Source organism: Mercenaria mercenaria, chromosome 4, assembly GCF_021730395.1.
Source record: "Mercenaria mercenaria strain notata chromosome 4, MADL_Memer_1, whole genome shotgun sequence".
Taxonomy (NCBI): Eukaryota; Metazoa; Mollusca; class Bivalvia; order Venerida; family Veneridae; genus Mercenaria; species Mercenaria mercenaria.
The window spans coordinates 64,971,731-64,988,613 of record NC_069364.1 but is presented as its reverse complement, the minus strand read 5'-3'; the positions used below and the strand labels follow the sequence as shown (position 1 = coordinate 64,988,613).

Sequence of the window (16,883 nt, the reverse complement as noted above, 5' to 3'; positions counted from 1 at the left end):
AGGACAAGCAGGGTTTGTGACATACGTGTCTGTTTTTGGGCTGGAAAAAGATAGGTCCAAAATTAAACTAAAAGCTATATTGCATAAATTCCTTGTTATTTCTGTGCATACTAATTTGATTGTTTAAAGTTTAGAATATCAGAAATAAAACCATATCTTTGAAAAAGTCCCCTATTCACATTTGTTTGGCGGCTTTATGATTACAAATTTAATGTTAGTAGGTCATGATGTCCATGAAGCCGTGTAAAGTGATAATTTGATGACACTTGGATTTATTTTATAAGTGTGATGATCGTTAAGTGATCAGAAAGATCGGGACGGTGGGATGTTATAAAACAATGATGCTTCATTTAGATTAGAAAGTGAATCGTATTATACAATAAGGAAATCCAAGGTAAAACACTACTTTTATTTCGTTCACTGAAGAAAACATGGCGGACATATTTTTAGCTCACCTGTCACGAAGTGACTAGGTGAGCTATTGTGACCGCTTGATGTCCGTCGTGCGTCGTCCGTCGTGCTTCAACAATTTGTAAAAAAAAAAGTTCTTCTTGAAAACCACTGGGCAGAATTACACCAAACTTCACAGGAATGATCCTTGGGTGGCCCCTTTCAAAATTATTCAAAGAATTTAATTCCATGGAGAACTCTGGTTGCCATGGCAACCCAAAGGAAAAACTTTTAAATCTTCTTTTCAAAAACCAGAAGCCCTAGAGCTTAGATATTTGGTGTGAAGCATTGCCTAGTGGCTCTACCAAATTTGTTCAAAACAGGACCCGGGGCCCAAAATTGACCCCTCCCCCGGGGCCCACTTGTTTTTCCCTAAAAAATTTTAAAAAAATCTTTTTCTAAAAAAAAGCAAAAGCCCTAGAGCTTAGAATTTGACCTGTGCTTTGGCTTAGGGGACCTCTACTAAAGTGTTCAAATCCTAAACCCCCGGGGTAAAAATTTTGGCCCCCCGCCCCAGGGGCCACTTATTTTACATATAAAAATTTTCCCAAAAAATTTTCCCTAAAAAAAAACCAGAAAGCCTAGAGCTTAGTTTTTTTTAAAATTTAGCATTCCTTTGGGACCTCTACAAAATTTTTTTAAATTAGGACCCCGGGCCCCCCCAAAACCCTAGGGGGCCCCTTGGGTTTTTACTAGGAAAATTTTAAAAAATCTTTTTTCCTAAAAAACCAGAACCCCTAAAATTTAATTTTGGGGGTAAGCATTCCCTAGTGGCCTCGCCCAAATTTTTTGTTTAAAATCAGCCCCGGGGGCCCAAAATTGCCCCCAAACCCGGGGGAAATGATTAAACATGGGAAAAATTTTAAAAAAATTTTCTTCTCAAAAACCCAATAACCGGGAGGTTAGATATTTGAAAATTTACCCATTCCCTTTGGACTTTTTACAAAGTTTTTTTAAAATTTCAGCCCCCCCCCCAGGGTCAAAATTGACCCCGCCCCGGGGTCACTTAAATTTTTACTATAAAAAACTTCAAAAAATTCCTAAAAATTAACCCCAAAAACCCCTAGGTTTAGAATTTCACATGTGCATTCCCAGGGGAAACCTCAAAAAATTTTTTAAATTATGAAAACCCGGTGCCCCCCCGCCCTAGGGCCCAATTAAATTTTACAAAAAAATCTTAAAAACCCTTTCTTCTCAAAAACCCCAGAAGCCCTAGAGCTTAGATTAGGGTGTGAAGCATTGCCTAGGGGACCTCTCCCAAAATTTTTTGTTAAAATTCATGACCCGGGGGTCAAAATTAAACCCCGCCCCCGGGGGGATGTTATACATGGGAAAAATTTTAAAAAAATTTTCTTTCCCCAAAAAGCATAACCCTGGAGCTTAGATATTTAAATTTTTAGCATTGCCTAGGGCTTCTACAAAATTTTTGTTCAAACCCATGACCCCCCAGGGTCAAAATTGATTTACATATGAAAATCTTCAAAAAATTTCTAAAAATAAACCAGAAAGCCTAGAGCTTAGATATTTCACATGAAGCATTGCCTAGTGGACCTCTACAAAATTTGTTTAAATCATGACCCTTGGGGTCAAAATTGGCCCCGCCGCCGGGGTCACTTGATTTTACATAGGAAAATCTTAAAAAATCTTCTTCTCAAAAACCAGAAGCCCTAGGGCCATACCAAATTGATATGTCGTTCGTCGGAACTACTGCATCAATAATTTCATTCCCGAGAAAAAAAAATAAAAATCACCCGCCCGCACGTACATAAAAATCTCCGAACATTTTTTTTTTTCCGATTACGCGGTCCGGAATAATAACTGCAAAACAGTTTTTATCGCTGTTTTAATGCGTCAAAGTGATATTGATCGGATTTCATGCGTCCGTAATACATGTAGCTGATGACCCAAACTCAAAAAGTCAGGAATTATGGTGTTGTTCAACATTTGTTTTAAATCTGGAGTGTCTGTGCTAGTGCCACACATGGCCTTCGATGTGCTGGTAGGTAATGGAGTAGCCACATTCTACTTTTGTTCGATACAGTAAAAAGAACAGAGCCCGACTTGTAAGACGTGCACGGGGATGCAGTTAAAAATATTTGGATTAATCATAGAAAATATTGTTCAGATATAAAGTTTTCAAACCATTTGTTATCAGTTGTTTAGTTCAGTATGTTAGATCTAGACCCCAAAGCCGAGGCCGACTACTATCTTAAAAAAATGTTTGTTCACAGATCCTGACCGACCCATCACATTGTCTCGGCCCAAATCTTTTTGAACGTAACTTCATTAGTACAGCAGTCGGATATTCTATCAAAACGCATTTAGTCAATTTAAAAATTGTTTAGCTTTTCAAATAAGTAGTGTAGATATGAAAATAATTTCTAACAAAATCTGTCCTTTTGTAACCCCAATTTTGCCTGTTTGTATATTAATTGGCTGTGAATTGATTGACAGAAGAACTGAAAAAAACAGACCTCCCCATCTGTAAATTTCTAGATCAGTCACAGCACAGCAAATAACACTTTTTAAGGAGGCCATATGGGGCATTCTTTGTCCGTCTGTGTAACAATTTTTTGGCCTGAAATGAATCACTACCTCAAAAACATAATGCCATGATCTGTTAAGAAAATTATTCCGAAGAAGATTCGAGCAATGTTCGAAGCATCATAATGCCCAACTCTGTTTGGTCTCATTGGGTCAGAGTTGGAAGTTCCTGTAGGGCACAAGGTTTTCAGTAATAGAAGCCATCTAAATGTGTTTTTCAGAAGAAATGTCATTCCACACATGTGTCTGTTTTGTCTTAAATATTCCTCTTCATGTTGCTGTTAAATAGGCCACGCCTTCAGATTAATGTATAAAAATCAAAATATAAAAAAAAGACACTCATCCCTTAGTAAATTAATAATTACAAAATAAAAAAAAAACTAAAGTGATTCAGTGGAGTTTTTTGGCAAGAATTTAATTTGCAAAATCATTCATGTAGTCTCATAAACCATAAAAAAATCTATATACTGTGTTACCCACACTGTAAAAATGTTTGATTTTCTGTGTTTATTTCTAAAGAAATGTTTAACTTCAATGTATAATCATAAACCGCCTCCTCAAGGGTCCAATTCTGGGAAAAAAAATTAAAAAAGCCTGCTCGCTCCATGTAAAATCTACCCGCCTCTGAAAAAATCAAAATGGAAAAAAAACTAAAATAAAAATTCGCATCGCTCGCTCCCAATTTGTTTTGAAAATTTCCGAAAGAACTATTAATCAATTTGGTAGGCCTAGAGCTTAAGATATTCTGACGAGTAGCATTGCTAGTGTACCTCTACTAAAATTTGTTCAAATCATTACCACGGGGATCAAAATTGAACGCCCTCGATCCCCTAGAGTCACTTGATTTTACATATGAAAAATCTTCAAAAAATTTCTAAAATTAACCAGAAGGCCCCTAGATCCTTAATATTTGACATGTAGCCTGTGCCAAGTAGAGGACTTCTACAAAATTTGTTAAAATCATGATCCCCAGGTAAAAATGACCCCGGCCCCCTATGGGGTATACTTGATTGACATAGAAAAATCTTTCAAAGATTTCATATAAAAAAACCAGATGGCCTAGAGCAATAGGATATTTGACATGTAGCATGGCCTAGTGGACCTCTACAAAATTTATTTAAATTTTGACCCCCCCCCCCCCCAGGGTCAGATTGACCCCGCCCCAGTGGTTACTTGATTGTGCATTGGGAAATCTTCATAAATTTGCTGAAAAAAAACCCAGAAGGCCTAGATCTTAAAGCTTTAGCTAAGAAATTTTGTTCAAGCAAGCAACTCTACTCATGTGATGATATAGGCCATCATGGCCCTCTTGTTTAAGATGGTGACCATAATATTACACCTACTGACCTTCTTCTTGTTTTTTTAAGATACAGCCTGAAAATTGGATGACGTGTACAGTTTTGCACACTAAGTCTTAAAACAGATTTTCCAGTCGATGACCATGAATATGACCTACTGACTTACTCTTCTTGTTTTGAAGCTTTAGCAAGAAATTTGCTCAAGCAAGAACTTAACTCGAGTGAGCGATAATAGGGCCATCATGCCCTCTTTAGTGAAAAAGTTGTTGCACGTGATTTGTGTAAACACAGTTTTTTCGACGATTTCTTAGAAAACTACGCACAGAGGCTCCATTTTACAACTGACATATCCTTGATTTATTAATATATATATTGTTATAAATATGAGAGATTTACGGTAACCAAATACTTCCAAACACCGAAAATTTCTATGCAATATCTTCAAATTACAACTGTTTGGGACATGCTTTGGAGTGTTTTTGATACTTTATAAATTTACTTGGCGATACATTTTCTCCATTGTACCCCCCGACAACAAGTTGTAAGGGGGGTATACTGGTTTCAGTGTAGTCCTTTCTGGCCGTCTGTCCGGTAGAGACGAATCTTGTGCGCATCATCTCCCTTATTCCCTTGACAGAATTTAGAATGAAACTTCACACAAGTGATCAGTACAACAGTAGTTGTGCTGGGGCATGTTAGGTTCTTTTAGAAAAAAATTAGCAGAAAGTTATGGTGACTTTGTTTTTTTTTGTTCCTATACTATATATACAGACACAATCTTGTGCGCACCATCTCTACCCATCCCCTTGACAACAATTTAAATGACAATTCACACAAGTGATCGGGAGTACCAATCAAGTAGTTGTGCCTGGGCATGTTAGGTTCTTTTACAAAAAAAAATTTGCAGAGTTATGGACTTTGTTTTTTTTGTTACTATAATATATACATAGAACACAATCTTGATCGCACCATCTCTCCTCATCCCCCATTGACACACAATTTATAAAACTTCACTCACACAAGTGATCATACCACAACAGTAGTTGTGCATGGGGCATGTTAGTTCTTTTTAGAAAAAAAAAATTGCAGAGTTATGGGACTTTGTTTTTTGTTACAATACTATATACATAAGACACAGTCTTGTCGCACCATCTCTCCTCATCCCCTTACACAAGTAATGAAACTTCACACAAGTGATCAGTACCACACAGTAGTTGTGCATGGGGCAGTATAGGTTCTTTTAGAAAAAAATTTTGCAGAGTTTACGGGACTTAGATTTTGTTTTTTTAGCTCACCTGAGCACAAAGTGCTCGGGGTGAGTATTGGTATGTATCGCTCACCGCCGTCCGTCCGTCCCTCCACACTTCCTTTAAACAGATCAACTCCTTCCTAAAACCACTGGTGGCCCAATTTTGATGAGAAACTTCACAGGGATGTACCTTGGATGGTCTTCTTTAAAAAATTATTTAAAAATAAATTGAATTTCTATGCAGAAACTCAGGTTGCCATGGCAACCGAAAGGAAAAACTTAAAAATCTCTTCTTCTCAAAAAACCAGAAGCCTAGACTTAGATATTTGTGAAGCAGTTGCTATGGACCTCTAACCAAGGTTTGTCAAATCATGACACCGAGGTGAAAATTGACCCCGCCCAACCAGGGTCACTTTGATTTTAACATAGGAAAATCTTTAAAAAATCTTCTTCTCGAAAACCAGAAGCCTAGACCTTAGATATTTGACATGTAGGATTGCCTAGCGGACCTCTACTAAAGTTGTTCAAATCATGACCCCGGGGTCAAAATTGACCCCGCCCCAGGGGTCACTTGATTTTACATATGAAAATCTTCAAAAAATTTCTAAAAATAAACCAGAAGGCCTAGAGCTTAGATATTTCATATGTAGCATTGCTAGTGGACCTCTACAAAATTTATTCAAATCATGACCCCCGGGGTCAAAATTGACCCCGCCCAGGGTCACTTGATTTTACATAGGAAAATCTTAAAAAATCTTCTTCTCAAAAAGCAGAAGCCCTACAGCTTAGATATTTGAAATGTGCATTGCCTAGTGGATTTCTACTAAATTGTTATATCAAATATGACCCGGGGTAAAAATTTGACCCGCCTGGGGGTCACTTGATTTTACATATGAAAATCTTCAAAAATGTTCTTAAAATAAACCAGAAGGCCTAGAGCTTAGATATTTCACTTGTAGCATTGCCTAGTGGACCTCTACAACATTTGTTCAAATCATGACCCCCAGGGTCAAAATTTATCCCACCCCAGGGGTCACTTGATTTTACATAGGAAAATCTTCAAGAATTTTCTAAAAATAAACCAAAAGGCCTAGATCTTAGATATTTGACATATAGCATTGCCTAGTAGACTTCTACAAAATTTCTTCAAATCTTGATCCCCCGGGGTAAAATTGGCCCCGCCAGGGGTTACTTGATTGTAGATCGGAAAATTTTCCAAAAAATTTCTAAAAATCATCAGTTTGACATTTGAAACATGTAGCTCATATTACTCTGGTGAGCGATCCAGGGTCATCATGACCCTCTTGTTGTTACTATACTATATACATAGACACAATCTTGTGCGCACCATCTCTCCTCATCCCCTTGACACAATTTAATGAAACTTCACACAAGTGATCAGTAACAACAGTAGTTGTGCATGGGGCATGTTAGGTTCTTTCAGCGACAAAAATTGCAGAGTTATGGGACTTTGTTTCTTGTTAACATACTATGTACATACAGTCTGCATATGCAATCTTGTGTGTGCCCAATCTACCAAACCCTTGCACACAATTTAATGAAACTTCACACAAGTGATCAGTACCAACCCTAGTTGTGCATGGTGCATGTTACATTCTTTTAGATAAATATTCTGCATAGTTATGCAGGGATTTTTTTTGGTCATTTTTATAGCCGTTATTGGGCTATATTCCCAATGCTAAAAGGTATGTTTTTTTCCCAAAATGAGTGCAAAAATTCCCAATCTACATTCTGAAAAAAAAATCATCAAAATTGCACAAACATTGACCCAAATTATGGGCAATTTTGTAATGGCAGTATGTAAAAGAGGTTGTACAATGTGAAACAAGTGTATGAGAAAGTGCTTAAACACCTCCTTACTTTATCCTATGGGACAAAATATTTCCCAATCTGGAACATTTACGCGTCAAAATTCCCAATTTTGGGGGTATAGGCCATGTTCCCAAAAAAGCAAGAAAAAACCCTGGTTATGGGACTTTGTTTTTTGTTACTATACTGTATACATACAGTCTATATACATACAGTCCACATAATTATGCAATCTTGTGTGCGTCAAATTACAATGTACTGTGTCAGTGCATGCGGGGGGTACATTCATCACCTTTAGTGATAGCTCTAGTTATTATTAGTTTCTCTTTGATCCCCGTGCATTTCTCGTGTTGTTACGACAATTTCAGTTTTACATAGGAATTTTACATATATCAAAATAGCATAGGCCTTAATTGGTTATTTATAGTTTCATCTCTTTTATTTATTCTGTTAACAGGTTCGTTATACAGTTTTTAATGTATTAGGCCCCTGATAGTAATGTTTAAAAATGGCATTTGCTTGGTATATTCTCACAGTTGACAGTGTTTCGCACTTTGTTGCAAATTTTTAAAAACTTTTACTGTGCCGTTTTTTATAAATTTTGTGTAATTTATGGTATTTCCTCAAGCTCCAATAGAGACAAATTTCAAAGTGGTGGCCTTTATCCAAAACGTTTGCAGAGAATTCAATTTACACTTACTTTTTATGCCCCCACTTTGGGGGAGGGCATATAGATTTGCCCTTGTCCGTCCGTCCGTCCGTCCGTCCTTCCGAAAATGTTGTGTCGCGCCTAGCTCCAAAAGTATTTGACGTAGAGTCACAAAACTTTACAGGAATGTTGGTCAGCATGTGTAGTTGTGCACCTGGGGTTTCGCGTCCGGATTCATTCAGTCTTGTAGAAGTTATGGCCCCTGACTTTGTAAAAATTGGTCATTTTAATGTTGTGTCGCGCCTAGCTCCAAAAGTATATGACATAGAGTCACAAAACTTTACAGGAATGTTGGTCAGCATGTGTAGTTGTGCACCTGGGGTTTTGCGTCCGGATTCATCCAGTCATGTAGGAGTTATTGCCCCTGACTGAGTAAAAAATTGGTCATTTTAATGTTGTGTCGTGCATAGCTCCAAAAGTATTTGACCTAGAGTCACCAAAGTTTACAGGAATGTTGGTCAGCATGTGCAGTTGTGCACCTGGGGTTTCGCTTCTGGATTCATTCAGTTGTGTAGGAGTTATGGCCCCTGACTTAGTTAAAAATTGGTCATTTTAATGTTGTGTTGCACGTAGCTCCAAATGTATTTGACCTGGAGTCACCAAAGTTACAGGAATGTTGGTCAGCATGTGTAGTTGTGCACCTGGGGTTTCGCATCCGGATTCATTCAGTATTGTAGGAGTTATGGCCCCTGACCTGGGAAAAAATTGTCATTTTAATGTCATGCAGTGGGGGCATCTGTGTCCCATGAACACATTTCTAGTTATGAAAGAAACACCAAACTATTGGTAAACAATTATAAAACTAAAAATAATACTGTCAGTATCATTTTTTCTAGTGTGCCTCAAGTAAACGGATTTAATGAGACAGAATTCTAACTCCAACTTTTGAAAAATTAAGGTCAAATCCTGCGGGTCTGTTTTAAATTTTGCTCACTTCATTCAAAAATAACTTTGGGGCAGAAGTAAAACCTACCTACATTTCTTCCACAATATGTAATCTAAAGAATGAAGGCAAAATAGAGAACTTTTACCGCATGTAACTCAGTATTTTTAAAGATGTCTAACTCTACCCCTTCTGTTTCAGAGGTGAATTCACTTTGAACAGCAATAAATCGCTTATCAAATGATTTTTTCCCCACTTTTGTACAATAAATCAATAACAAGTCTTGAAAGAAGTAAAAACTTACTAGTAAAAAAAAGGAAAATAAGGAAAAAAAATTTTGGTCCCAGTGGGGCTTGAACCTATGCCTCCCTGAAAATTGCAGTCAAAGTAGGTTTATAGTACTGTAGGAGTTGAATACTCTTCGAAAAGGAGGTACTCTATTATGGGCCTAATATAGTTGATGATTCATCCCTTGTCCGCAATTCGCGCATTGCATTATGGTACAAGTCGAAAGATTTCCTGCGGCCAGAAGTTATACCAGGCTAAAAAGTAACTTATAAGTGATATCGTACTTGTTTTTTTTTATTATACCATTACGCTTTACATAGGAAAAATAACTCCATTCTACATGTTGTACAAGTAGACGTATGAAATATATATTTCTTAATTCTGAAAGTTATTGTTTTGAGCAAAAGTAACTGTATTTTCCTTTCATGTATGACATAACTTTTAGCTCAACTGGCCACATTCCTTGACTATTGAAATACTTTACTAGAGCTATCACAAATGTGATTCATGCCTTCACCTGGACTTAATTGACATATAGAGCAAAAAAAAAAAAAAAACAACTCAAGACCATAATCCATGAAATTAAACAAAGAGGAATCTAAAAAATCCCTTATGCACAATTAGGTATCAATATTGATCACTGCTGAAAGTTTGAATAAATTATATGAAATAATGAATGAAGAATTCAGGTCACAAGACTTTTATATATATATTTATACAGAGTGCCAGCTTTATTGCAATAACGGCGTTCCATAAATGCGATAAGCCAATCGCATATCGGTAAAATATCACGTGAAATCACCCAGTCTCCATGTGCTTTACTACTTGTTGCATTCCAATATACCTGCGGCCTCCAGGCCGCAGGTAATAACTGCTGTATGTTCTATTAATAGAACACGGGAGAGAGCTATTGACCAAACGCCTGCTGTCAGTCAAACCAATAAATCCATAGGCGATCGACCAATCAATGTGCTTGATTCAACACACACCTCTAGACGGTGTTAATGTAAATATTACCCTCTGACATTGTGATCTCGACACCAATAAAAATAACTGATAAATTCCTTATGAAAATGATTATATATACAAGTAAAACTTATTAGAAATGGTAAAAAGGTGTCAATGTGGACTTTGCAAGTCCAATAGTCGCTTCCCAGAACGCCTAGATTATTCCTTTTCCAAAACCTAGTAAGTAAAGTTTTAAGAAGTGTCTTCGCTGAATTAAGACCTGTGGACATCCTCACAGACAATTGAAAGTGGATAAAATCGATGGAAACTACCACATATTTGTATATACAATGGTATTAATATATCTAGCTTACATTTGACCCGAGCGCTGTGCAATAAATTAGTCTAAATTTGGTATCGTAGGTGGCTACAGGCTACGGTGTATGTGTTCACATGAAATACGGGCATCGTGCCATTTTTTTTTTTTATTTTTTTATTTTTTTTTTTTATTGTACATGCCGGGAGAAATTCTTACAGATGCTGATATACGGAAATTGTGCAATTTCTTTTTCTTTTAGGCACTTTGTCCACGGAATATCATGCGTTGACAACACGATCAACGCGTGGCCTCCTAACGATGCCCATGCGGAGATTGTGCAATGCCACCTACTACATGTCTACGGTCTACCGGCTTTCGATTCATATTTGAATATATTTATGTATAAATTTTCACTAAAAAGTTGTAGACGCTGCGGAGCCCTTACAAAAATTCCCCCCCCCGCCCCCCCACCCCACACTGCCTCTGCATGGAGGTCACACAGAAAGGAGGAAGATACGGGCAGTCTTCGTGTTCCGTAGACACATCGTAGGCCAAAGATGAACTAGGCATTGTTGGTTAAGCCATAACACTTCTTGTTGGGCATTACATAACGAGAAACTGTGAAGAGAAAGTGCCAAAATGTTCAAATAGCAAAAATATGCACTTAAAATGCTACATTATTTGTGCCCAAACTTTTCAGTTGCCTCGATCAACATCAGTGTGTCTCAGCATCAGTGTGTACATACCATGTGGTTTTTGGTGTCATTTTCGGGTATTACGGCAAGAAAATTAATAAACAAATCCGTTGGTTCAGAACTTAGAAACACCTTAAGTATTCCAGTTTTTCACCGTTTTGAAAAATTCTTTTATGGGGCTCAAGTCAAAACTATGGGCTATAAATATAAGGCAACGTTTTTCTGAAATTCATAGCAGTTTTTGCAAAGGTCCGTTCCAACCCTGAAATTCAGCAAATTCTTGGAGGGTAATACGGCAAGAAAAACCGGTGTTTTACAAAATAATGCAGGATTGCTTTCCTTAACATTTTTTGTGTCTTTCACCGCTGTTTATTTCGGTTCCAAGAAGGCCAGTGAATCACTTTAAATTACTGGAAATAAAATGGTAGGTTTCTCTGTGAAAACGTGTCTCCAGAAAATGCTAATACGACAAGAATGATATGACGGCAAGCAGATTCATGCATACATATATTGTCTCTGACAGCAGTTGAGACTTGGTTCCTTAAAGTCCTGCTCCCCGGCTATTCAAATTCTTTTGTGTGTATGCAACCCATGATAACAATAGGAAACAGTTAACGACCACGTGCCACACTTTAGCACGCAAAACCACAGGTATTTCATATAGAATTTAATATAAAATAGACTCTGTTTTGACAGGTGTCACTGTTCATAGTCAGGATTTTCATGCTTTTTCGGTGGCAATTTAAGGTTAAAAGGTAGGACGGGAGCAGGGCTTTAAAACAACTTACTTCTGTCAGCAGGTAAGTAAATAGGGCATACCTACTTAGTGCATGGTATGCTAAACTAGACGGAACCGTTTATAAACAGTAAAGCCCTGTTTCATTTTTGAAGTGTTGACAAAACATTTTTCTGTATGCCTAACACGGCCAAGACCACAAAGGCTTGAAATTGGCCTTGGAAAACTACAAATTCTAAAATTGAACACTTTTTGTGCCCCCCATATGAGTAGTGGGGGAATATAGATTTGCTCTTGTCTGTCCTTCCGAAAATGTTGTGTCGCATCTAGCTACAAAAGTATTTGACCTAGAGTCACAAAACTTTACAGGAATGTTGGTCAGCATGTGTAGTTGTGCAACTGGGGTTTCGCGTCCGGATTCATTCAGTCATGTAGGAGTTATGGCCCCTGACTTTGTAAAAATTGGTCATTTTGGTGTTCTGTCGCACCTAGCTCCAAAAGTATTTGACGTAGAGTCACAAAACTTTACAGGAATGTTGGTCAGCATGTGTAGTTGTGCACCTGGGGTTTCGCGTCTGGATTCAATCGGTAGGAGTTATATTAGTGTTGTGTCACGCGTAGCTCCAAAAGTATTTGACCTAAAGTCACAAAACCTTACAGGAATGTTGGTCAGCATGTGTAGTTGTGCACCTGGGGTTTCGCGTCTGGATTTATTCACTTGTGTAGGAGTTATGGCCTCTGACTTAATGAAAAATTGGTCATTTTAATGTTGTGTCGCGCGTAGCTCCAAAAGTATTTGACCTAGAGTCACCAAAGTTTACAGGAATGTTGGTCAGCATGTGCAGTTGTGCACCTGGGGTTTCGCGTCCGGATTCAATCAGTATTGTAGGAGTTATGACCCCTGACTTATTTTGTTTTTAGCTCACCTGTCACAAAGTGACAAGGTGAGCTTTTGTGATCGCGCAGCGTCCGTCGTCCGTCGTCCGTGCGTCCGTCCGTCAGTCCGTCCGTAAACTTTTGCTTGTGACCACTCTAGAGGTCACATTTTTCATGGGATCTTTATGAAAATTGGTCAGAATGTTCACCTTGATGATATCTAGGTCAAGTTCGAAACTGGGTCACGTGCGGTCAAAAACTAGGTCAGTAGGTCTAAAAATAGAAAAACCTTTTGACCTCTCTAGAGGCCATATATTTCACAAGATCTTCATGAAAATTGGTCAGAATGTTCACCTTGATGATATCTAGGTCAAGTTTGAAACTGGGTCACGTGCTTTCAAAAACTAGGTCAGTAGGTCAAATAATAGAAAAACCTTGTGACCTCTCTAAAGGCCATATTTTTCATGGGATCTGTATGAAAGTTGGTCTGAATGTTCATCTTGATGATATCTAGGCCAAGTTCGAAACTGGGTCACATGCGGTCAAAAACTAGGTCAGTAGGTCTAAAAATAGAAAAACCTTGTGACCTCTCTAGAGGCCATACTTATGAATGGATCTTCATAAAAGTTGGTCAGAATGTTCATCTTGATGATATCTAGATCAAGTTCGAAACTGGGTCACGTGCCATCTAAAAGTAGGTCAGTAGGTCAAATAATGAAAAAACCTTGTGACCTCTCTAGAGGCCATATTTTTCATTTGATCTGTATGAAAGTTGGTCTGAATGTTTATCTTGATGATATATAGGTCAAGTTTGAAACTGGGTCATGTGCGGTCAAAAACTAGGTCAGTAGGTCTAAAAATAGAAAAACCTTGTGACCTCTCTAGAGGCCATATATTTCACAAGATCTTCATGAAAATTGGTCAAAATGTTCACCTTGATGATATCTAGGTCAAGTTCGAAACTGGGTCACGTGCTTTCAAAAACTAGGTCAGTAGGTCAAATAATAGAAAAACCTTGTGACCTCTCTAAAGGCCATATTTTTCATGGGATCTGTATGAAAGTTGGTCTGAATGTTCATCTTGATGATATCTAGGTCAAGTTCGAAACTGGGTCACATGCGGTCAAAAACTAGGTCAGTAGGTCTAAAAATAGAAAAACCTTGTGACCTCTCTAGAGGCCATACTTATGAATGGATCTTCATAAAAGTTGGTCAGAATGTTCATCTTGATGATATCTAGATCAAGTTCGAAACTGGGTCACGTGCCGTCTAAAAGTAGGTCAGTAGGTCAAATAATGAAAAAACCTTGTGACCTCTCTAGAGGCCTTATTTTTCATTTGATCTGTATGAAAGTTGGTCTGAATGTTTATCTTGATGATATATAGGTCAAGTTTGAAACTGGGTCAACTGCGATCAAAAACTAGGTCAGTAGGTCTTAAAATAGAAAAACCTGGTGACCTCTCTAGAGGCCATGCCCTTGAATGGATCTTCATGAAAATTGGTCAGAATGTTCACCTTGATGATATCTAGTTTAATTTTGAAACTGGGTCACGTGCCATCTAAAACTAGGTCAGTAGGTCAAATAATAAAAAAACCTTGTGACCTCTCTGGAGGCCATACTTTTCATGGGATCTGTATGAAAGTTTGTCTGAATGTTCATCTTGATGATTTCTAGGTCAGGTTGGAAACTGGGTCAACTGCGGTCAAAAGCTAGGTCAGTAGGTCTAAAATTAGAAAAATCTTTTGACCTCTCTAGAGGCCATATTTTTCAATGGATCTTCATGAAAATTGGTCTGAATGTTCACCTTGATGATATCTAGGTCAGTTTCGAAACTGGGTCACGTGCGGTCAAAAACTAGGCCAGTAGGAATAAAAACAGAAAAACCTTGTGACCTCTCTAGAGGCCATATTTTTCATGAGATCTTTATGAAAATTAGTGAGAATGTTCACCTTGATGATATCTAGGTCAAGTTCAAAACAGGTCACGTATCTTCGAAAACTAGGTCAATAGGTCAAATAATAGAAAAACCTTGTGACTCTCTAGAGGTCATATTTTTCAATGGATCTTCATGAAAATTGGTCAGAATTATCTAGGTCAAGTTCAAAACTGGGTCACATGAGCTCAAAAACTAGATCAGTATGTCAAATAATAAAAAAAACGACGTCATACTCAAAACTGGGTCATGTGGGAACAGGTGAGCGATTCAGGACCATCATGGTCCTCTTGTTTAAGTTTTTTCATTACACAAGACCAGACTTCTTGTCCAGACTTACTCAAAAAAAAAAAGTTTTTGAAACATGTATGTTAAAATATGTTAAAATGTACTTGACCTAGAATCATAAAACATTATACTATATAGGATTGTTTTATAGCCTGTGAAGTGTTTTTACTCAGCTAGGCCAGAATTATGGCTAACTAAGTGAAAAATACACAATCATAAGGTTCTTCAGTTTGTGTTGCAAACATCTTAAAAATTATTTAACCTGAGTCATAAAACTATGTTACAGTGACATGAGGGGGTGCACCTGTGTCCTATGGACACACATCTAGTTGATAAATTCCATATTTTCTGTATTAATTTAGGGATTTTTCTAGAGCGGAATAGCAGGGCGCAGCGCCCTGCCCATTTTTAACGCCGCCCTTCTGCCCGAAATCGCCACCCTTTTGCCTTTCTTCAGCATCCCTTTGCCCTTTTAGCACCGCCCCTTTGACCATTAATTAAGTATTTCTAGACAAACTGCCCATCAATCATCTGTCAAAATACCATCCCAAATAATTGTCAATCGATACGAAGTTATGACACCCACCGACTATACACAGGTGCTGTGTATGTGCCCGAGGCATGAATGCAGTATCAGTATGCAGACAACTGAACCGACCAAATCGTAACAAACAACAGTTAGATAGGTCAGCAATTAAAGCAAACTGCAAAACAGAATAAAAAAAGGAGAAAAAAACATCTTAAAACAAAGTCTGCTGCTTATTAAATGCCGATTAATGGCCAGTAATTATCGGCAATTAGCGTGGCATCTCGTGTCAGTTTTGTTGTTCACAGTTTGATCTCGGTTGAAGATAACAGTCGATCTTGTGGCACAAGCGGGAGTGGAATATTTATGGATGAATTTAAACAATTGTCACTTGACGATAAAATGGTTGTGCTGTTTGAGTCTGTCACCGCGTCAAAAAGTAAAATGTCCGAAATTGAAATGAAAATTGACCAGTGTTTACATATGCAAGATAAAGTAAAAAATATAGAAACGGAAATGCACATACAAAACAATAGAATAACTCTACTGGATTACAAATCCATCGATTCAGAAGCCAGAGCTAGGAGGAAAAATCTTATATTTGGAGGTTTTAAAGAGGCCAAAGGTGAGGACTGTTTTAGTGTTATTGGTACTTTTCTGAAAACCACATTAGAGATTAAAACCTCAGTTGTTAAGGAGAGAGCTCACCGCCTTGGCAAATTTAGCCGAGATTCTAATAGACCCATCATTGTGGCGTTTAGAGACAGCTCAGACATTCAAAATATATTATCAATGCAAACAAGCTTAAAAACACCAACTATAATATAAATAGAGACTACCCACAAGAGATTGTAAACGCACGGAAAATACTTTGGCCTGATGTTAAATCTAGAAGACAGATGTATCCAAAAAGCAAAATAAGCCTTGTATATCCTGCAAAAATCATTCAGGACGGACGAATAGTGTGCAATGCATTCCCGGAATGGAGTCATATCATGCAGGGAAATCGGCTAGGTCATAATGACCTGTCATCGCATATCAACAAAAATGACATTTCAAAGCATGAGTCACCTGCGCGCAGTAATCCGCAAGGTAATCCGTCACGGCAAGTGGCTTCAGACACTACGGTGCGTAGTAAATCAAATAGTTCTATGCAGTCAAACGGTTCCCATGAATCATTTTCATTGGATCGCAGCCGAAGATCAATCGCAGAGAATCCCGTTCGCCTAGACCACAACGAGATCATCATGCACGTAGCCGCGTTCGGCGTCCTTGGACATCAGACGACACTATGCCCTAAAATAGAAGATC

General features: G+C 37.9%; 1 protein-coding gene across 1 annotated transcript in view; it reads left to right on the top strand.

Moving 5' to 3' along the window:
- The window catches only part of LOC123552961 (tyrosine-protein phosphatase 10D-like), a 134,461-nt gene that overhangs the window by 7,045 nt on the left and 110,533 nt on the right, over window positions 1-16,883 (top strand). The gene's annotated exons all lie outside the window — the stretch shown is intronic.